The 23327-nt window shown below is 48.9% G+C and overlaps 1 pseudogene; it reads right to left on the minus strand.

The window, feature by feature from the left end:
- The window catches only part of LOC141047849 (uncharacterized), a 110186-nt pseudogene extending 91844 nt beyond the window's left edge, over positions 1-18342 (minus strand).
- Between the last annotated feature and the right edge of the window lie 4985 nt (positions 18343-23327).

The raw sequence follows: 23327 nt of genomic DNA on the forward strand, positions 1-23327 counted from the left end.
CAAACAGTGAGTAAAGCCTTGGAACCGCACACCCTGTGTCCTCCAGTTATTCCAGCACCGCTACACCTGGGTAACAACATCTGCCCCATCCTGCGCCTCTCCTCATCCATTGCACCTACACTGCCCTGGGACTACAGCTCCACCTGTGGGGAGCTATACCATCTCTGCTGCACCACACCATCAGTCCCAGCGGATCTGTATGCAGCGTTGGCCTAACATCATACTTGCCAAACACCACGGGTGCCGTCACAAACTATTCTAATAAACTCTAACACCATTAACATCACCGCCATTGATATTGGGCGCCCAGGGATACGGACCGGGTCACTGCTGCTGTGACACCGGCCCGGTACCGAGTAACCCCGCGGCCCTGGGTGTAACGCAGGGGCGACCCAGTAACAAATCCTCCCCGCCGCTCCATTCCGCCCCCTCCCAGCCGCTCCATTCCCCCACCATGCCGGTCCGTCTCACCCGGTCTTTACATTGCCGGTGAGAGTGCAGGGAAGGAGCGGGTCATGTGACAGGCAGGCTGAAGTGACGTGCACAGAGCCTGTCACATGACCCGCCCCTTCCCTGCACTTTCACCGGCAATGTGAAGACCGGGTGAGACGGACCGGCGTGGTGGTGGGGGGGGGGGGAATGGAGCAGCAGGGAGGGGGGGGAATGGCGCTGGGGGGAAGGGGGCGGAATGGAGCGGCAGGGAGGATTTGTTACTGTGTGAGGAGGGCTTCTTTATGTGGACGGGGAGGGCCTGTAGCTATGGAGGGTGGGGTTGTTGCTACAGACGGCATGGTTTTAGTAGGGTAGGAGGAAACGACCAGTTGTCATTTCAATGCCATAACACACCCCGCCTAGGACGTTGTTAAGAATATCTACAAAACCATGCAAACTAGTGACATGAAGTAAATTACTTATTGTCACAATTCTGCAGCCCAGATATGCCCTGAGATTATGTGAAAAGCCCGGACAACCCCTTTAAGTTATAGATTAATCCTGGAAAACACTAAACTAGATACTTTGCCAATGAGGTGTCACACGTCTTTGACGAGCTATCATCCCAGTCTACACACCCGCTCTTATTACATATTGCATTATTATATTTTCAGCCATATACAGTATAATCTGTATTTTAGGTGAATGGTGAAATCTATGGCCAAAAAAAAACTGAGAAAACACAACATAAAACGTCAAGCCTAAAATTATCCGGTCTGGAGAATGTGACTCTTCTCTGCTTTATATAGCGGTGACTCCTCACTGGGGCAGTTACCTGTAGGAACGTCCTCTTTGCACCACTCCTCATCCCGCACATCACTTTCTCCTTTCTCCATTATGGCTTCAGTATTGATGTTGTTCAGATATTTGCCTGGATGTCAAAGCTGTGAAAGTAATAATGTAAAAGTCACAGACAGAAGGAAAACTCACATGGAATGTTCTAGATGGAGGTTTTTACTACAAGCTCATGGGGCACCTGAGCCGCCAAAACATGCTGACATCTCCGCCTCCTATATCACCGGGCTGCCCTCAGTCAGTACGGCGGCGTGTAGTGATAGAAGCCGGGGTCACTGTAAGTAACTGCATTATAGCACAGTGATTTCCTTCATTAACCCCTTAGTGACCGGGCCAAATTTTTGAATCCTGACCAATGTCACTTTATGAGGTAATAACTCTGGAATCATTGTTTTTTCGTGGCACATTATAATTTATAATAATGATAAATTTAGGTTGATATGTTTTGTGTTTATTTATAAAAAAAAAATCAAATTTGACAAAAATGTAAAAAAAAATTGCAATTTTTAATACCCCACCTTACCTATCTTTTTAATCACATTATAGATTCAGGTTCCCATCCTGACCGCTTCAATGAAGCGAGCCTTTCATTACTACCAAAGCCGGGTAAAGACCTCCTTCTCCCTGCCTCGTACCGCCCAATCTCCCTTTTAAACCTATGGCCAACAGATTACAATCTATAACAGGCCACCTTACACAAGTCCTTGGCATTCGCCGATGACATACTACTCATGATAGCCAATCCTAAGGAGTCCATTCCTTTCATAATGGGGGCTTTCCATGAGTTTGGAGAAATCTTGGGATTCCGCATGAATTTTAACAAATCTAAAAGGTACTGTCACACTAAGCGATATCGCTAGCAATATCGCTATAACTTGTGACGTTAAAGCGTTATTGCTAGCGATATCGCTGTGTCTGATACTTACCTCCGACCCGCTCCCCCGCTGGTTATCGCTGATCGCGCGAGAACGTCCAGGACTGTTTCTCGTGTTCAGCTTCCTGTGGAGAGATGAGCGACGAGCGTGGAGCCGGGTGGGAGGACACAGGATCGCCTGGTGTGACAGGTAAGTAGCGACCTCCGTCCCCAGCGATGCCGCTGGTGAGATCTGCCTGTGTGGCAGCTCACTAGCGACCACTTAGCGATGCCCCAGCGATCCTGACCGCGTCATATCGCTGGTCGGGATCGCTGGTGCATCGCTAAGTGTGACCGTACCTTTAGGCTTTAGTGATCTTCGGGGATGCTCGACAAAAGTGTCCCTTCCCTTTTCCATTTCAGTGGGGGCATGGTTCTTTACGATATCTTGCTATTCTTCTACCCTCCAACCCACATACTATTTACCAACTTAATATCCGACCCTTAATATCTGCCATTACTCAGGAAACACAATCTTGGACATCTTTTAAATTATCTTTTGTGGGTAAATCTCACCTTATTAAAATGGTTTCCTTTTCTAAAATACTCTTCCCTTTACAAACGCTACGTATTCTATTCTCTAATGCTGACTATCAACTCCTATATAGAGCTCGAGGGGGAGATCTAGGATCAGTATTTTCAAATTGCAACAGTCTAAATCTTTGGGGGGCCTCAACTTTCCAAAATTAAGATTGTATAGTGTTGCAGCCATTTTCAGACATTCTCTTGATTGGATTTGGGCCCATACTAAATTTACCAACACCCCATTAGATGAAGCAATGTCTCGACCGATCAGTCTTCTGCTTTACTCCATTTACAAAATAGAGTTCCCACTGCAATCAGAGATAACCCTCTGCTATGGTCCGTGGTATTGGCATGGCGTCATGCTAGAAGGATCAGCGGACTAGACCCTTATAGCTCAGTTTTCCTTCCCTTTCAAGGTATCCCTTCCTTTTTAGAAGGTAGACCACCCCCAATTTACAGAGTGCTTGGGGAGAGAGGGTGCAGAGTAGTCTGCGATCTTCTGACAACTGCTCAATGTCCTGTTTCTCTGGAGGGTATTTTCTCCAAATATTCAATCTTAGTGGGTAATATTTTTATTACTACTCAGATTAAGCATTACGTTGACTCGTTCTTCGGAGGCATACCAGACAGTGTCAGAACCTGTCCTCTACATCTCATCTCCCTCGGCGCTCGTGCAGGAGTTTATTCAGTAAGTCTCATCTATAAGATCAATCAAACCTTCTATTTCATGGTCAGATTCTTCACCAGGCCCGGGCAGATGGGTATCACAACTATCTAATTATAGACTGACTGATCTTTTGAAAGCCACTCTACGTTTAAACCCTTTATTGCCATATGACAGCTACTCAACTATGGCCCTCATGATTTTCTATAGGGCTCACATCTCCCCGGAGATCAAACCTAGGATGTCTCTATCGGCTAATCCCTCTTGTCCCAAACGTCTACACTCTCCAGCTGACATCTTTCATTGTCTCTGGGATTGTCCGAAGATACAGGAGGTTTGGGATATGCTTCTTCGCCATCTCACTAACACCTTCAACATTCGCTTTACATTATCTCCGGAATGGGCGTTATTTTATATTCTCCCACGCGATCAACTACTCGGACTCTCTGCTCAGCAACGACGTGTTTTAACTATTTGGCTACCTGCAAGAGTATTCTGCATTTGTGGACATAGGACGCAGCCCCTTCACTAAATCTAATTTCTTGGAAGGTAAAATATTTGTTTAAAATGGATTGGACTGATTCCATACTTCATAAAGAAAGTCATACTGAACCTTTTTTCCTCTCATGGTCCTCCTTTATTGATCTGCAGCCACTATCAGTGCATCAAGCATTACATGGCTGCTTTCTATTCACCGACTGGTATATGAGAGCGCTTATATCTGGTAACACACCTGTTAGGCTTACCTGATTACACCTGCAGGGTTTCAGACGTGCCTGGGGGGGGGGACTGACTGTTATACTGAATAACCACGTCTTCCTTTGAATCTTTCAAGCTACACTTTCTGGATATTGTTATGTCCTTCTTTGTCTTTATATGCTATGTGTGTTACTGATTCTTATCTTGTTTGCAGACGGTTATAAATATATATTTAAAAAAAATTAGCAATTTTCAAACTTTGAATGATTATTCCTTTAACCCCTTCCTGACATCAGACATACTATCCCGTCCATGAGACCCGGGCCCCTATGCCCATGGACGGGATAGTACGTCTAGCGCGATCAGCGGCGCCCACGTGGTGAGCGCCGCTGATCGCGGCCGGGTGTCAACTGATTATCACAGCTGACACCCGTCACTGTGTCAGGGGCGGTCATGGACCGCCCCCGACACGTTAACCCCTTGCACACCGCGATCAAACGCGATCGTGGTGTACCGGGGGTTAAAGGGAAGCATCGGCAGGGAGGGGGCTCCCTCCGTGCTTCCCTGAGCCCCCCATAGCAGAGCAATGTGCAGCGCTGCTGCGGGGGGCTCTTTCCCTGCAGGTTCCCGGATCCAAGATGGCGACAGGGACCTTCTGGGGCCTGCAGGGAGCTGGCTTTCTCAGTGCCTGCAAAGCGCAGGCAAGAGGAAGTCTGCTTCAATGCCTGTGACAGATCGCTGATCTGTCAGCAATCTGTCACAGGACAGTGATGTCCCCCCTGGGACAACCTAATAAAGTTAAAAAAAAAGTGTAAAAGTAATTTAAAAAAAAAAATCGCTAAATATATTAAAAAAAAAAAAAATATTCCCCAATAAATTCATTTTTTGAAAATAAAAAAAAACAAATAAAAGTACACATATTTGGTATCGCCGCGTCCGTAATGACCTGCCCTATAAAACTGTCCTATTAGTTAACCCCTTTAGCGAACCCCTTAAAAAACGAAGGAAAAATAATTTATCATACCGCTGAACAAAAAGTGCAATAATGCGCGATCAAAAAGACGCATATATTAAATATCCATGGTACCGCTGAAAACGTTATCTTGTCCCGCAAAAAACGAGCCGCCACACAGCATCATCAGAGAAAAAATAAAGTTATAGCTCGCAGAATAAAGCGATGCAAAAGTAATTATTTTTTATATAAAATTGTTTTTATTGCATAAATGCGCCAAAACATAAAAAAACGACCTAAATGAGGTATCGCTGTAACCGTACTGACCCGAAGAATAAAACCGCTTTATCAAATTTACCGCACGCGGAACGCTGTAAAAGCACCACCCAAAAGAAATTCATGAAACACTGGTTTTTGTTCATTCTGCGTCCCAAAAATCGGAATAAAAAGCGATCAAAAAATGTCACGTGCCCGAAAATGGTACCAATAAAAACGTCAACTCGTCCCGCAAAAAATAAGACCTCACATGACTCGGTGGGTCAAAATACGGAAAAATTATGGCTCTCAATATGTGGTGATGCAAAAACTATTTTTACAATAAAAAGCGTCTTTTAGCGTGTGACAGCTGCCAAACATAAAAACCGCCATAAACAGTAAATCAAACCCCCCGTTATCACCCCCTTAGTTAGGGAAAAATAATACAATTAAAAAAAATATTTATTTCCATTTTCCCATTAGGGTTAGGGCTAGGGTTAGGGGTGTGCTGGGGTTCGGGTTGGAGTTAGAATTGGGGGTTTCCACTGTTTGGGCACATCAGCTGCTCTCCAAACGCAACATGGCGTCTGATCTCAATTCCGGCCAATTCTGCGTTGAAAAAGTCAAATGGTGCTCCTTCCCTTCCAAGTTCTGCCATGCGCCCAGTGTTTTACCCCCACATATGGGGTATCAGCCTACTCAGGACAAATTGCAAAACAACTTTTGGGGTACTATTTCTCCTGTTGCCCTTAGGAAAATAAAAAATTGGGGGCAAAAATATCTTTTTTGTGGGAAAAAAAATATGATTTTTTTTATTTTCACACCCGGGCGTTATAAACTTCTGTGAAGCCCTTGGGGGTTCAAAGTGCTCACCACACATCTAGATAAGTTACTTAGGGGGTCTAGTTTCCAAAATGGGGTCATTTGTGGGGGGTTTCCACTGTTTAGGTACATCAGGGGCTCTCCAAAGGCAACATGACACCCGCAGACCATTCCATCAAAATCTGCATTCCAAAACGTCACTACTTCCCTTCCGAGCCCCAACGTGTGCCCATACAGTAGTTTTCTCCCACATATGGGGCATCAGTGTACTCAGGACAAATTGTACAACAACTTTTGGGGTCCATTTTCTCCTGGTACCCTTGGGAAAATAAAAAAATTGGAGACTAAATGATCATGTTTGTGGAAAAAATACGATTTTTTTTATTTTCACGCCCGGGCGTTATAAGCTTCTGTGAAGCACTGGGGGGGGTTCAAAGTGCTCACCACACATCTAGATAAGTTCCCTAGGGGGTCTAGTTTCCGAAATGGGGTCACTTGTGGGGAGATTCCACTGTTGGGTACATCAGGGCCTGTCCAAACATGACATGGCGTCCGATCTGAATTCCAGCCAATTTTGCATTGAAAAAGTCAAACGGCGCTCCTTCCCTTCTGAGCTCTGCCATGCACCGAAACAGTGGTTCCCCCCCTCATATCAGGTATCAGCGTACTCAGGACAAATTGCACAATAATTTTTCCAGTCCAATTTCTCCTTTTACCCCTTGGTAAAATAAAAAAAAATTGAACCTGAAATTTTTTTTGTGAAAAAAGTTAAATGTTCATTTTTTTTAAATATTCAAAAAATTCCTGTGAAGCACCTGAAGGGTTAATAAACTTCTTGAATGTGGTTTTGAGTATCTTGAGTGGTGCAGTTTTTATAAGGGTGTCACTTTTGGGTATTTTCTATCATATAGACCCCTCAAAGTGACTTCAAATAAGATGTGGTCCGTAAAAATAAAATGGTGTTGTAAAATTGAGAAATCGCTGGTCAACTTTTAACCCTTATAACTTCCTAACAAAAAAAAAATTTTGGTTCCAAAATTGTGCTGATGTAAAGTAAACATGTGGGAAATGTTACTTAAGTTTTTTGAGTGCTATATCTCTGTTATTTAAGGGCATAAAAATTCAAAGTTGGAAAATTGCGAAATTTTAAAAATTTTCGCCAAATTTGTTTTTTTCACAAATAAAACGCAAGTTATATGAATGGAATTTTACCACTAACATGAAGTACAATATGTCACGAGAAAACAGTGTCAGAGTCACCGGGATCCATGGAAGCGTTCCAGAGTTATTACGTCATAAAGGGACAGTTGTCAGAATTGTAAAAATTGGCCCGGTCAGGAACGTGCAAACCACCCTTGGGGGTAAAGGGGTTAATCCAGATAGTCATAAAAACAAGAATAAATAACATTTCCCTCATGTCTGCTTTACATCAGCACCATTTATAAACCGCTATTTTATTTTGTTAGCCTTGTAGGAGATTTAAAAATGTGGCATTAATTTTTCATTTTTTCATGGAAATTTACAAAATTATTTTTTTTGCAGGCCCTATCCAGATTTGAATTGACATTGGTGGTCCTATATATTGGAAAAACCCCAAAAGTGATACCATTTTGAAAACATCACCCCCGACAAATTGAAAACTGCTGTAAGGTAGTTTATTAACCCTTCAGGTGATTTTAAGGAATAATAATAATAAATTTTATTTCTATAGCGCCGACATATTCCGCAGCACTTTACATTTCAGAGGGGACTTGTACAGACAATAGACATTACAGCATAACAATAATCACATAGATTACAACAAATACCAAGAGGAATGAGGGCCCTGCTCGCAAGCTTACAGTCTATGAGGAAAGAGGTAGACACGAAAGGTGGGTGTTAACACTTGCCCTGATTGTTTGGACCAGCCATAATGTTAAGTGTGTAATAGTACAAACACAGTGGTAATGGATGCATAAAGCATGTGGGAACATGATGCGGGGAATCTGGTTATGGTAAAACTTTTTGCTGTGCCACACAGAGATAGATTAGGTTAATGTGTTGAGGCGGTAGGCCAGTCTGAATAAATGCGTTTTCAGGGCACGCTTAAAATTGTGGGGATTGGGGACTACTCGTATTGACCTGGGAAGTGCATTCCAAAGAATTGGCGCAGCATGAGTAAAGTTTTGGAGACGGGAGTGGGAGGTTCTGACTATTGAGAATGCTAACCTCAGGTCATCAGCAGAACGGAGGGAACGGGTAGGGTGGTATACTGAAACAAGGGAGGAGATGTAGGGTGGTGCTGAACCATGGAGGGCTTTGTGAGTGAGGGTAATAAGTTTATACTGAATTCTGGACTGGATGGGTAGCCAGTGTAATGACTGGCACAAGGTAGAGGCATCGGTGTAACGATTGGTGAGGAATATGATCCTGGCTGCAGCATTCAAGACAGATTGGAGAGGGGAGAGTATGGTAAGAGGGAGACCGATTAGAAGAGAGTTACAATAGTTGAGACGAGAATGAATAAGAGAAACAGTAAGAGTTTTTGCAGAGTCAAAAGTAAGAAAAGGTCGAATTGTAGCAATGTTTTTGAGGTGCAGATGACAAGAGCGAGCCAGTGATCGAGTGTGGGGGGCAAAGGAAAGCTCGGAATCAAGTAGGACCCCAAGACAGTGGGCCTGTTGCTGGGGAGTAATAGTGGAACCACACACGGAAATGGCAATGTCGGGTATAGGTACATTAGTAGTGGGAGGAAACACAAGGAGTTCAGTTTCAGATATAGTGAGGACATGATGTTAGACACAGCGTTTAGACAATCGCCGATGTTTTCTAGAAAGGCTGGCGTGATGTCAGGAGAAGAAGCGTATAATTGGGTGTCATCAGCATAGAGATGGTACTGGAAACCAAATCTACTGATTGTTTGACCAATAAGGGCAGTGTACAAGGAGAAGAGGAGGGGGCCTAGAACCGATCCTTGAGGAACCCCAACAGTAAGAGGAAGGTGAGAGGAGGAGGAACCGGCAAAAGATACAGTAAAGGAGCGGTCAGAGAGATAGGAGGAGAACAAGGAGAGAACGGTGTCCTTGAGGCCAATGGAACGGAGCATAGTGAGGAGGAGCTGATGATCCACAGTGTCGAATGCTGCAGAGAGATCCAAGAGAATTAGCATGGAGTAATGACCATTTGATTTAGCTGTTAGTAGATCATTAGAGACTTTAGTGAGGGCAGTTTCAGTGGAGTGTAAAGAGCAGAAACCGGATTGGAGAGGGTCAAGAAGAGAGTTATCAAAGAGATAGCGGATAAGACGGGAGTGGACCAGGCGTTCCAGGAGTTTAGAGATGAAGGGAAGATTAGAGACAGGTCTATAGTTAGCGGCACAGTTTTGGTCGAGCGATGGTTTTTTAAGTAGTGGATGTATGATGGCATGCTTAAATGAGGAGGGAAAGAAACCAGAAGAGAGAGAGAGGTTAAATATTTTAGTTAGGTGAGGGGTGACAGCAGGGGAAAGGGACTGGAGGAGATGTGACGGAGATGGGTCACTGGTGCAAGTGGTTGGGCGAGAAGATGCAAGGAGCCTGCTTACTTCTTCTGTGACTGGTTCAAAATCAGAGAGTGAGCTGGATGCAGTGGGGGAGAGAGGACAGTGCATGGTATGAGGTGATTGGGAGATAATTTCCTGTCGAATCTGGTCAATTTTTTCTTTGAAGTAATTGGCCAGATCGTCAGCTCGGAGCTCCGTGGTTGGGGCCTGTACTCTTGGGTTGAGTAGAGAATGAAAAGTGTCAAAGAGACGTTTCGGGTTATTGGACAGTGAGGTGATGAGGGTGTTGAAATAGGTTTGTTTGGAGAGGTGAAGGGAAGTGTTGTATGTTCTAAGCATAAACTTAAAATGGATGAAATCTTCACGTAGATTGGATTTTCTCCACGGACGTTCGGCACACCTGGAGCACCGCTGCAGGAAACGTGTTTGCACCGTGTGCCAGGGTTGTTGCCGTCTGCGTTGTGGTGTTCTATTTATAGGGGGTGCAAATTCATCCAGGGCACTTTGAAGTGTTTCATTGCAATGCTTCAATGCAGAATCAGGACAGGAGAGGGAGGAGATACGGGCCAATAAAGACTGCAAGTTCTTCATAAGTTTCTGGGTGTTAATGGCCTGTATGTTTCTATAAGTCTGGACAGTGGGGGTGACCTGAGCAGTCTGGCAGTTCTTGATAAAGAATGAAAGAAGGTTGTGGTCAGAGAGCGGGAGAGGGGAGTTTGCAAAATCATCCACTGCATAAAGCCGAGAGAAGACCAAGTCGAGGGAGTTTCCGTCTTCATGCGTTGGAGAATTAGTAAGCTGCGAAAGGCCAAACGAGGAGGTTAGAGATAAAAGGTGAGTAGCAGATGGTGAGAGGGGAAGAGCAATGGGGATGTTGAAATCTCCCATGATGAGGGTAGGGATGTCACAGGAGAGAAAATGTGGAAGCCAAGTGGCAAAATGATCCAGGAACTGATGGGAGGGGCCGGGAGGACGATACACCACCGCCACTCGCATGGAGAAAGGGGTGTAGAGTCTGACGGCATGGACCTCAAAAGAAGGGAAGACTAGTGAGGGTAGTTGAGGGATAACCTGAAAGGTACATTTTGGTGATAGGAGCAGACCAATGCCTCCACCTGCTCTACTGTCTGATCTTGGGGTATGAGAGAAGTGTAGTCCCCCGTATGAAAGAGCAGCAGCGGTAGTGTCTGACTGCTGGATCCAGGTTTCAGTAAGAGCCAGGAGGTTAAGAGAATTAGAAAGGAAACAGTCATGAATGAAGGAGAGTTTGTTACACACTGAGCGAGAATTCCAAAGTGCACAATTGAGAGACAGATGGCATGCAGGGAATATTAATAAGATTAGAGGGGTTTCTGAGTGTAGCAGATGGGGGTTTGACTTTCTATAGAAGGGGGGACCTGGGTTGGGAGCAATGTCTCCTGCGACTAGGAGAAGGAGGATCGGAGTGAGCAGATGGTTAAGTGATTTGTGAGAGCGTCCTTTATGTTGAATGGTAGGACTGACTGGATCTGTGCAATTTAACAATGTGAAAAGAGCGTGAGTGCTATACATAGGAGAGGAAAGGAGTGAGGGGCCGATATGGATGGAGTGTAGAGAGTTAATGCCAGGGCGGTGGATGTGTGTGAATGCAGCGGCCAGGATATAAATTACACAAATGCATATGGTATATATTTGTGGTACTCCTATTGTACAGGGAATAGGTGTATATAAATGTCTTACCTGTCTCCTGCCCTGTCTAACTGCCATGTCATAACTGCCAGTACTTTTAATACATGTACTTAGATTACATGTGCATAAATGCTCCCCCTACCTATGTCTGAATATATAGGAGGTTAAGGCTAAGATTTTTTTTGCTCTCTCTCTTCTCGTTAATCAAACTAAATTAAGACAGCAGGACCCAATAAAATGTTGTGGTCAGATAAACAGATGTCCAGCACTACATGGATCATAAACCACTTTGAAAAGTTTCTTGACCTCACAACATAAGGGGACAAGCAGAGTAAGTTGAAATAACTATATACCAGATATAAGCTTGCATAGTTGAAAACACATAGATAGCATTTAGGATTAACTGCTTGCTGACACTGAATGGAGAAACACAGGAGTTGATTCAGAGCACAGATGGAAATTAATGCAAAATGGCATGACAGGAATGAAAAAGTGTATTTTTACCACCTAAATATCGCTAACTTCTGAACAGGCCACTATTTGGCCGTGAATTGCCATGGCAAAAATTAGGACCATACGATCATGATCTCAGGGTGCTGATGAGATTAAAGCGGAAGCGCCCACAACCTGTTAACCATATATATGATGTTATCACTAAAGCCCCCGTATCACTTAGCGAGATGGCTAGCGAGATCGCTGTTGCGACACCGATTTTGTGACGCAACAGCGATCTCGCCTGCGATCTTGCTACGTGTGACACATAGCGGCGATCGGGCCCCTGCTACGATATCGCTGATCGTGCTAGAATGTCCCGGGCCATTTTTTGATCACTGGTGTCCCGCTGGCCAGCATGCATCGCTGTGTTTAACAGGGACAACAACGAACGACCTCAATACTACAGGTCTGAGAGACAGGGTCCCAACAACCTGATACCAAAAACGAAAAGGTAAACCGCAACCTACAAGCGTCAAAGTCTTTAAGATCGATTTGTGAAGGCGCACGTCAAAACCAGGGAGTCCATCCTGGACTGGAGCAAGTTCCATAGCAATAGATAAAAAAGACAGCGCCTTTGACAATGGTGAAAAAAGAGCCATACATTTTATTCTGCCTCCAGTGGCGACGTTTCGGTCCGAAGTCTTTCTTCAAGCTTGAAAAAGGTCTTCTGACCGAAACGTCGCCACAGGAGGCAGAATAAAACGTAAGGCTTTTTTCCACCACTGTCTGAGGCGCTGTCTTTTTTATCTATTACTAGGGTCCCAACGACCGTCGTATCGTTCCGTATCGTTGCTGCGTCGCTGTTGAGATCTGATTGTTTGACATCTCACCAGCGACCTCGTAGCGACGCACCAGCGATCCCTACCAGGCCGCATCATTGTCGGGATCGCTGGTGCTTCGCCAAGTGTGACGGTACCCTAAGGGGATAAACAGATATGGACGGTGCCAACACTGATCGTCGCTGATACAGCAAGTTGTCAGCTATAGTGTACAGTCGACAGCTGCTGGGTTGTCACCTGTATGGGGATGCTAGTCTCATATCTCAGGTCAGTAAAAAGTCGTATTAAGGGGTTAAATGCACTAGCATTTTTAGTTTTGCATTATTTAAGCAATGTTTTGTCTGGAGATGTTGTATTTTTGGGATACATGCTCTTTTTTGTGAGGTTGGAAGCATTTTTTTTATGGCATTCATTTCTGATACAAATGTGATGTTAGAATAGTTGTCCACCCATTTTTTAATATTTACATGAAGCCCAGCATGGTTTGTAGCACATTTGTCAAACTCTGACTTGGGGGCCAAATCTATCCGGCAGGGTGATTATATTTGGCCCACGATGTTCGCACCACCCCCTCCCCCCTTCCCGGCATCACTCCAACTATTCAGCATCCCGGATTCCGATACAGTTGAAGGTAATAATGAATGAGGGATCTCAGCCATAATTCTCCTGTGTCTGATGTCTCAGCGCAGCGGGTGCGATAACATCACTATTCCGCTCCAGCTGTGCTGAGCAGTGAAGAGCTTCAGAGTACTCGATGTCGAGTCTGGAGCACTGGGGGGAGCGGAGTATTTTAATTTTTGATGTGGGGTCCATTAGGCCATATGGAGTACTTCTTGGGGCCATTATACTGTATGGAGGGATAAAAAAAAAAAATCCAAAAAGAAAAAATAGGACCAAAGAGCAGTAAAATACGTCTCTCACATTCTTGTCCTTTATAGTAGCTACGGCACAAGAGGTCCTTGAGATTCTTATTTCTCCGATACGTAATAGAGGGTAGTAAATTGGTACTTTCAGCCAAAATACGATAAGCCAATATATCTCCTGTCCACATTTCAGTAAGGTTGGTCTTTGGCACTATATGCATTCATCACTTTACTTACTCCCATATACCTCCTCTATGTATTCTTATGGCTGGTATTACTGTACGCTGTTTTCGCTGTCAGGTTATATTTTCTCCTATGCACTGTTATTGCAGGTCTGTGTTTTGGACCCCTTATATTGCACTACTGCACTTTATACTCACTAATTGAGAGATATTTGCTTATTCAACTACTCAAAAATTTCTCATTGTTTATGGAGGACTATGTGGGGCCATTATACTGTATGGAGGACTTTGTGGGGCCTTATATACTGTACAGAGGACTATATGGAGTCATTACACTGTATGGATGACTGTGGGGCCTTATATACTGTGCAGAGGACTATATGGAGTCATTACACTGTATGGATGACTATGTGGGGCTCATTATACTGTATAGAGGTCTAAGTGCGGCCGTTATACTGTATAGAGGACTATGTAGGGGCATTATATACTGTACTGAGGACTATATAGAGTCATTACACTGTATGGAGGACAATTTGAGGCCCATTACTCTGTATGTAGGTGTCACACTGTGAAACACGTAAGGGAGAGGGGCCTAAAACTGTTCCTGGAACTGGGACCCTAACCATCCCTGTGTCTTAGGGGTACTCTTAATGGTAGAGAGGCCTGGGTATCCAACCTTACTATGATCTTGTTAAACCCTAATCTGTCCCTGTGACGGTTCCTGGAGTGGACCCTCTGGGTCATGGCACCAACCCACCTAAGGCGAGCTGACCTAGTGAGGACCACCCCCTATACAGGGAGTGTAAGGGGCAAGCCCAAGGGGGTAAGGCACCACGACTGCTGGAACCAGGTGGCCGGCTCACAGGAGGCACCAATGAGAGTTTGCAGGAAGCAACTAGAGGTGTGCAAAGCATCGACACAGGGACACGCAGGGTATAGGACAAAACAGGGCGAGAGTAAGGAAGCACGAAAGGTACAGGACCATACAAGGCGTGTACTCGGGAGTGTGCTAGATACAGGACAGTGCAAGGCGAGTACACGGGTGCACGTATGGCGCGCACAGGCAAGAACGCCCAGGTGCGGGCAAAGCAGGGCGCTTGCAAGGGAGCACACAAGAGCACAGAGTAAGGCGGAAGCAGAGCTTGTGCCGAAGAGCAAGACAGAGGACATAGAGCGTAGGTAAGGATCATGTGCTGGAAGCACGACAAGACTGAGTGCAGGAACGAAGAGTAATGCAGAGTACAGGTACAGAGCACAAGGCTGAGTACCCGAGTACAGCGCGCAGCAAAGCTAGGACCAAGCTGGGAAGCACAACAATAATTAGGCACCTCCCATACGAAGAGGTAGCCTGATATAGCACATGAGCACTTGTACTTCCGGGTCATGTCCTCCAAGACCATAGAGAGGACAAGACTGGAGACAGGGCTGAGAAGAGTGCGCTAAGAACATTGTGCAGTCATGGAACTAGGTATGAGAGGTGCGCGTGCGCACCCGACAGGACCCCCGAAGCGGCCGCGGCACCGGAAGTGGTGACGTCGGGCTGGGGTCCCGCACCCAGGTGAGAGCGGCATGACAGATGGTGTGACAGTCCCCTCCCTCATCCCATGGGGTTTGGTACAGAAATGTAAGGGAAACAAGACAAATACACAACACGGATAACTGAGTACCACTATCATACAGCAGCACTTACCGAAACAGGCAGGAGGATAAGGAAAGGGAGGAATACACAAACCATCAGATTCATTCATCAATCTGATCCCTATTCAGAGCAATACTATATCCACCATGACAGCAGTTCATGGGTTAGAGTCTCTTCCCCAGGATACACAGGCATCACTTGTGCTATACAGAACTAACACAAAGCTTCCCCAACAAGTTTTGCTAACATTCTTCCTCATAGGGTTGGGGCTGTACATTTTTTTATAGAGCTTATAATAGTGAGATTACACAGGCATTATACTGTTGGGTGTTTTTTAATTTATGTACCACTATTTTTTTAACAAAGTATATTAAAATTCATGTTTTAATGCATCCCTTAATTAGGGCTTATTTACCCTATGGGTAATTTGGTATTATGAATTTGCCATCCCTATGGGCCCCATATAATGCTCCATACAGAATAATGGCCCCATATATTGCTCCATACAGAAAAATGGCCCCATATATTGCTCCATACAGAATAATGGGCCCCATATAATGCTCCATACAGAATAATGGCCCCATATAATGGTCCATACAGAATAATGGCCCCACATATTGCTCCATACAGAATAATGGCCCCACATATTGCTCCATACAGAATAATGGCCCCACATATTGCTCCATACAGAATAATGGCCCCATATAATGCTCCATACAGAATAATGGCCCCATATAATGCTCCATACAGAATAATGGCCCCATATAATCATCCATACAGAATAATGGCCCCACATATTGCTCCATACATAATAATGGCCCCACATATTGCTCCATACAGAATAATGGCCCCACATATTGCTCCATACAGAATAATGGCCCCATATAATGTTCCATATAGAATAATGGGCCCCATATATTGCTCCATACAGAATAATGGGCCCCATATAATGCTCCATACAGAATAATGGCCCCCATATAATGCTCCATACAGAATGATGGGCCCCATAAAATGTTCCATATAGAATAATGGGCCCCATATATTGCTCCATACAGAATAATGGACCGCATATAATACTCCATACAGAATAATGGACCGCATATAATAATCCATACAGAATAATGGGCCCCATACAGTATAATGGGCCCCCTATAATGCTCCATACTGAATAATGGGCCCCATATAATGCTCCATACAGAATAATAGCCCCATATATTGCTCCATACAGAATAATGGGCCCCATATAATGTTCCATACAGAATAATGGACCCCATATAATGCTCCATACAGAATAATAGCCCCATATATTGCTCCATACAGAATAATGGGCCCCATATAATGCTCCACACAGTATAATGGGCCCCATATAATGCTCCATACAGAATAATGGGCCCCATATAATGCTCTATACAGAATAATGGGCCCCATATAATGCTCCATACAGAATAATGGGCCCCATATAATGTTCCATACAGAATAATGGACCCCATATAATGCTCCATACAGAATAATAGCCCCATATATTGCTCCATACAGAATAATGGGCCCCATATAATGCTCCATACAGTACAATGGGCCCCATATAATGCTCCATACAGAATAATGGGCCCCATATAATGCTCCATACAGAATAATGGGCCCCATATAATGCTCCATACAGAATAATGGGCCCCATATAATGCTCCATACAGAATAATGGGCCCCATATAATGCTCCATACAGAATAATGGGCCCCATATATTGATCCATACAGAATGGGCCCCATATAATGTTCCATACAGAATAATGGCCCCATATATTGCTCCATACAGAATAATGGGCCCCATATAATGCTCCATACAGTATAATGGACCCCATATAATGCTCCATACAGTATAATGGGCCCCATATAATGCTCCATACAGTATAATGGGCCCCATATAATGCTCCATACAGAATAATGGCCCCCATATAATGCTCCATACAGAATAATGGGCCCCATATATTGATCCATACAGAATAATGGGCCCCATATAATGCTGCATACAGCATAATCCAAATCCTCCTTTCTCCCCGTTGTACTCCCCGCTGCCAGTGCTCCAGAGTCCACTGCTCCGGTCAGGTCTCCTCAGCATATTCTACGTTCTGACTCTGTGACGTCTCAGCAGAGACCGCGCTGTAGTGACAACAACGTGACCTCTGCACCGAGACGTCACAGATAGAATGACGCTAAGCAGACTGGAGCAGCGGACCCAGCGCGCTGGCATCGGATTCGGGCCCCCGACCTGTAGTGCACCGAGTCCCAGATCATCAGCTCAGCTAGCCGGGAGCAGGAAGGTCTGCAGCAGAATTCCGCCATTTTCTGCCACCGCCCTTCAGGCTCCCACATGACTCCTCTAGTCTTCTTCCGGGACAGCTCCTGCTTGCACTGCACATGGCAGCCTTTTTAGCGCAGGCACAGTACACACTTCAGGGGGGGAAGGAAATTCACTGGACGGCAGAGACAAGCGTCAGGTTTTTATGGACGGTCCGTAAATTTACAGATGGATGGGAACTATGACCTTGATGTAAGATCAATAATTGAGCCGCATCTCTGCCATCAGATGATGGGTGTGATATTCAGGAATCATCTGCCTCTAACACTGAAAACTAGAAACAAGCAGCTCCCCCTCTATATGAGGACGATTCTCCGTACAGTGGGAGCCGCTCTGGCTACACTCCACGCTGTACAGATCCAAAAGAAGAAATCCAGGAATAAAAGAGGAATTTATCCCAGTGCGGATAAAAAGTGACCGACATCTTCAATGCCATCCAGCAACAGAGTATAAATTCCCCACACATTCCTGACTATACACCAGTCCTTAAAAGAGGCATTCCCATCTCCAAGACCCTATCCCAATATATAGGAAGTGTAAGAATAATAATATTATTAGCGAATGCCTCCAATTACAAATGTGGTACAGTTCTTCTGATTAGCTATGTCGCAGGGCATTGCAGCAGCTTAGGTATCCATGGTCATGACCACTAACACCTCACTACATGAGGGGCCGTAACCATGGATACCTCCACCACTGCAATGCCTGCACATGAGCTATGCCCTGCACACAGCTAATCAGAAGAACTATCCTACAGCAGCTGTAATTGGAGGCATCAGCTAATATCCTTCCATATGGGGCCAGGCTCTCGGAGCTGGGAATCCCCTATAATCAGTCTCCAGCCCTCCATATGGAGAATACATTCCTAGCAGATGGCCGCAGCATATGGGGCACAGAATACACTATGACAATGGGAAATCTCAGTAGAAACAGCACAAATCCCCGCTAATATCCGATCACAGCTGTGAGGACAGGACTGCAGCTTAGATGGCGCTTATTCCGTGCGGCATTTCCTTGGGCGACATTCACACTCTGCTCAATCCAGGCGCCAATCTAGTGTGAGCCGCGCTGTGTAGTGGGGAGCTCCAGGCCAGCCAGGAGGCCCGGGCACTGGCCCCAGCACGGCCCCTATACAGCCGGGCAGGATTGTGCTGCAGCCCCCAGGGGAGAGCTCCGGCCTCACGCCCGCCCGCTCAGCATTATCACATCATATGGTGACGAGAAACAGAAAACCCACCCGCAGCCCCAGAAGGCGCCACACATAAATCTCACCCTGCAGTCACCGAGTAGAGCGGAGGTGATTGCTTGAGGGAATGACGTCACCGGAAGGGGCGGGGCGGGGCGGGGCGGGGCGGGGCGGGGCCTGCCTCACTCCAGTCCACTAGTCCAGTGAGTAGCAGGAAGCAGCGTTGTGCTGAGGCTGATGAGGAGAAGAGAAGCGGGAAACGAGGGGCTGCACCATGGAGCCTGTACAAATGGGAATGAGGACGGAGGACTCGGTGTGAGGCTCTGAGGACGTGTTCTGGAAAGGGGTTTATGCTGCTTGAGAGGAGCTGTATAGGGAAGGGGATGATGAGGGGCTGAGGGGGGGAATGGGGGATGATGATGAGGGGAGTGGGGGGATCATACATATTGGTTTGCTGCAAGGTGAATGGGGTGCTGTAACTCCCTTGTACATAAAATAGAAAAAAACAGCTTCCCCAAGCTCCAGGTGCACAGAAGAAAAGAATCCCTGGGACCAAATGTAGACAAAATATGAAGAAAATCACAAAATTTAATGATAAAGATAAAAAATGAAAGCATACTAAATTGCAGCATAGCAAATGCGTTTCAAACACAAGGCCATGTGCGTCTGAAACGCGTTTCTATGCCGTCTCTGCAATTTATCATGTTTTAATTATTTGTCTATTTTCCAAGAAATTTACCAATTTCCAAGAAGCTGGATATTTACATTTGTAAATCTCGTGTGGTTTGTCGGCAAGTGGGTGATGTCGCTCTCGTGAGGCTGCGTGTTGTTGGGGCTGTGGGGGGGTGATGTCGCTCTCGTGAGGCTGCATGTTGCTGGGGCGGGGGTGATGTCGCTCTCGTGAGGCTGCATGTTGGTTGGGCTGTGGGGGGGGTGATGTCGCTCTCGTGAGGCTGCGTGTTGGTTGGGCTGTGGGGGGGGTGATGTCGCTCTCGTGAGGCTGCGTGTTGGTTGGGCTGTGGGGGGGGTGATGTCGCTCTCGTGAGGCTGCGTGTTGGTTGGGCTGTGGGGGGGGTGATGTCGCTCTCGTGAGGCTGCGTGTTGGTTGGGCTGTGGGGGGGGTGATGTCGCTCTCGTGAGGCTGCGTGTTGGTTGGGCTGTGGGGGGGGTGATGTCGCTCTCGTGAGGCTGCGTGTTGGTTGGGCTGTGGGGGGGGTGATGTCGCTCTCGTGAGGCTGCGTGTTGGTTGGGCTGTGGGGGGGTGATGTCGCTCTCGTGAGGCTGCGTGTTGGTTGGGCTGTGGGGGGGGTGATGTCACTCTCGTGAGGCTGCGTGTTGGTTGGGCTGTGGGGGGGGTGATGTCGCTCTCGTGAGGCTGCGTGTTGGTTGGGCTGTGGGGGGGCTGATGTCGCTCTCGTGAGGCTGCGTGTTGGTTGGGCTGTGGGGGGGCTGATGTCGCTCTCGTGAGGCTGCGTGTTGGTTGGGCTGTGGGGGGGCTGATGTCGCTCTCGTGAGGCTGCGTGTTGGTTGGGCTGTGGGGGGGCTGGTGTCGCTCTCGTGAGGCTGCGTGTTGGTTGGGCTGTGGGGGGGCTGGTGTCGCTCTCGTGAGGCTGCGTGTTGGTTGGGCTGTGGGGGGGCTGGTGTCGCTCTCGTGAGGCTGCGTGTTGGTTGGGCTGTGGGGGGGCTGGTGTCGCTCTCGTGAGGCTGCGTGTTGGTTGGGCTGTGGGGGGGCTGGTGTCGCTCTCGTGAGGCTGCGTGTTGGTTGGGCTGTGGGGGGGCTGGTGTCGCTCTCGTGAGGCTGCGTGTTGGTTGGGCTGTGGGGGGGCTGGTGTCGCTCTCGTGAGGCTGCGTGTTGGTTGGGCTGTGGGGGGGCTGGTGTCGCTCTCGTGAGGCTGCGTGTTGGTTGGGCTGTGGGGGGGCTGGTGTCGCTCTCGTGAGGCTGCGTGTTGGTTGGGCTGTGGGGGGGCTGGTGTCGCTCTCGTGAGGCTGCGTGTTGGTTGGGCTGTGGGGGGGCTGGTGTCGCTCTCGTGAGGCTGCGTGTTGGTTGGGCTGTGGGGGGGCTGGTGTCGCTCTCGTGAGGCTGCGTGTTGGTTGGGCTGTGGGGGGGCTGGTGTCGCTCTCGTGAGGCTGCGTGTTGGTTGGGCTGTGGGGGGGCTGGTGTCGCTCTCGTGAGGCTGCGTGTTGGTTGGGCTGTGGGGGGGCTGGTGTCGCTCTCGTGAGGCTGCGTGTTGGTTGGGCTGTGGGGGGGCTGGTGTCGCTCTCGTGAGGCTGCGTGTTGGTTGGGCTGTGGGGGGGCTGGTGTCGCTCTCGTGAGGCTGCGTGTTGGTTGGGCTGTGGGGGGGCTGGTGTCGCTCTCGTGAGGCTGCGTGTTGGTTGGGCTGTGGGGGGGCTGGTGTCGCTCTCGTGAGGCTGCGTGTTGGTTGGGCTGTGGGGGGGCTGGTGTCGCTCTCGTGAGGCTGCGTGTTGGTTGGGCTGTGGGGGGGCTGGTGTCGCTCTCGTGAGGCTGCGTGTTGGTTGGGCTGTGGGGGGGCTGGTGTCGCTCTCGTGAGGCTGCGTGTTGGTTGGGCTGTGGGGGGGCTGGTGTCGCTCTCGTGAGGCTGCGTGTTGGTTGGGCTGTGGGGGGGCTGGTGTCGCTCTCGTGAGGCTGCGTGTTGGTTGGGCTGTGGGGGGGCTGGTGTCGCTCTCGTGAGGCTGCGTGTTGGTTGGGCTGTGGGGGGGCTGGTGTCGCTCTCGTGAGGCTGCGTGTTGGTTGGGCTGTGGGGGGGCTGGTGTCGCTCTCGTGAGGCTGCGTGTTGGTTGGGCTGTGGGGGGGCTGGTGTCGCTCTCGTGAGGCTGCGTGTTGGTTGGGCTGTGGGGGGGCTGGTGTCGCTCTCGTGAGGCTGCGTGTTGGTTGGGCTGTGGGGGGGCTGGTGTCGCTCTCGTGAGGCTGCGTGTTGGTTGGGCTGTGGGGGGGCTGGTGTCGCTCTCGTGAGGCTGCGTGTTGGTTGGGCTGTGGGGGGGCTGGTGTCGCTCTCGTGAGGCTGCGTGTTGGTTGGGCTGTGGGGGGGCTGGTGTCGCTCTCGTGAGGCTGCGTGTTGGTTGGGCTGTGGGGGGGCTGGTGTCGCTCTCGTGAGGCTGCGTGTTGGTTGGGCTGTGGGGGGGCTGGTGTCGCTCTCGTGAGGCTGCGTGTTGGTTGGGCTGTGGGGGGGCTGGTGTCGCTCTCGTGAGGCTGCGTGTTGGTTGGGCTGTGGGGGGGCTGGTGTCGCTCTCGTGAGGCTGCGTGTTGGTTGGGCTGTGGGGGGGCTGGTGTCGCTCTCGTGAGGCTGCGTGTTGGTTGGGCTGTGGGGGGGCTGGTGTCGCTCTCGTGAGGCTGCGTGTTGGTTGGGCTGTGGGGGGGCTGGTGTCGCTCTCGTGAGGCTGCGTGTTGGTTGGGCTGTGGGGGGGCTGGTGTCGCTCTCGTGAGGCTGCGTGTTGGTTGGGCTGTGGGGGGGCTGGTGTCGCTCTCGTGAGGCTGCGTGTTGGTTGGGCTGTGGGGGGGCTGGTGTCGCTCTCGTGAGGCTGCGTGTTGGTTGGGCTGTGGGGGGGCTGGTGTCGCTCTCGTGAGGCTGCGTGTTGGTTGGGCTGTGGGGGGGCTGGTGTCGCTCTCGTGAGGCTGCGTGTTGGTTGGGCTGTGGGGGGGCTGGTGTCGCTCTCGTGAGGCTGCGTGTTGGTTGGGCTGTGGGGGGGCTGGTGTCGCTCTCGTGAGGCTGCGTGTTGGTTGGGCTGTGGGGGGGCTGGTGTCGCTCTCGTGAGGCTGCGTGTTGGTTGGGCTGTGGGGGGGCTGGTGTCGCTCTCGTGAGGCTGCGTGTTGGTTGGGCTGTGGGGGGGCTGGTGTCGCTCTCGTGAGGCTGCGTGTTGGTTGGGCTGTGGGGGGGCTGGTGTCGCTCTCGTGAGGCTGCGTGTTGGTTGGGCTGTGGGGGGGCTGGTGTCGCTCTCGTGAGGCTGCGTGTTGGTTGGGCTGTGGGGGGGCTGGTGTCGCTCTCGTGAGGCTGCGTGTTGGTTGGGCTGTGGGGGGGCTGGTGTCGCTCTCGTGAGGCTGCGTGTTGGTTGGGCTGTGGGGGGGCTGGTGTCGCTCTCGTGAGGCTGCGTGTTGGTTGGGCTGTGGGGGGGCTGGTGTCGCTCTCGTGAGGCTGCGTGTTGGTTGGGCTGTGGGGGGGCTGGTGTCGCTCTCGTGAGGCTGCGTGTTGGTTGGGCTGTGGGGGGGCTGGTGTCGCTCTCGTGAGGCTGCGTGTTGGTTGGGCTGTGGGGGGGCTGGTGTCGCTCTCGTGAGGCTGCGTGTTGGTTGGGCTGTGGGGGGGCTGGTGTCGCTCTCGTGAGGCTGCGTGTTGGTTGGGCTGTGGGGGGGCTGGTGTCGCTCTCGTGAGGCTGCGTGTTGGTTGGGCTGTGGGGGGGCTGGTGTCGCTCTCGTGAGGCTGCGTGTTGGTTGGGCTGTGGGGGGGCTGGTGTCGCTCTCGTGAGGCTGCGTGTTGGTGGGGCTGTGGGGGGGGTGATGTCGCTCTCGTGAGG

Source organism: Dendrobates tinctorius, unplaced genomic scaffold (assembly GCF_039654945.1).
Source record: "Dendrobates tinctorius isolate UK_male_01 unplaced genomic scaffold, ASM3965494v1 ptg000129l, whole genome shotgun sequence".
Lineage (NCBI taxonomy): Eukaryota > Metazoa > Chordata > Amphibia > Anura > Dendrobatidae > Dendrobates > Dendrobates tinctorius.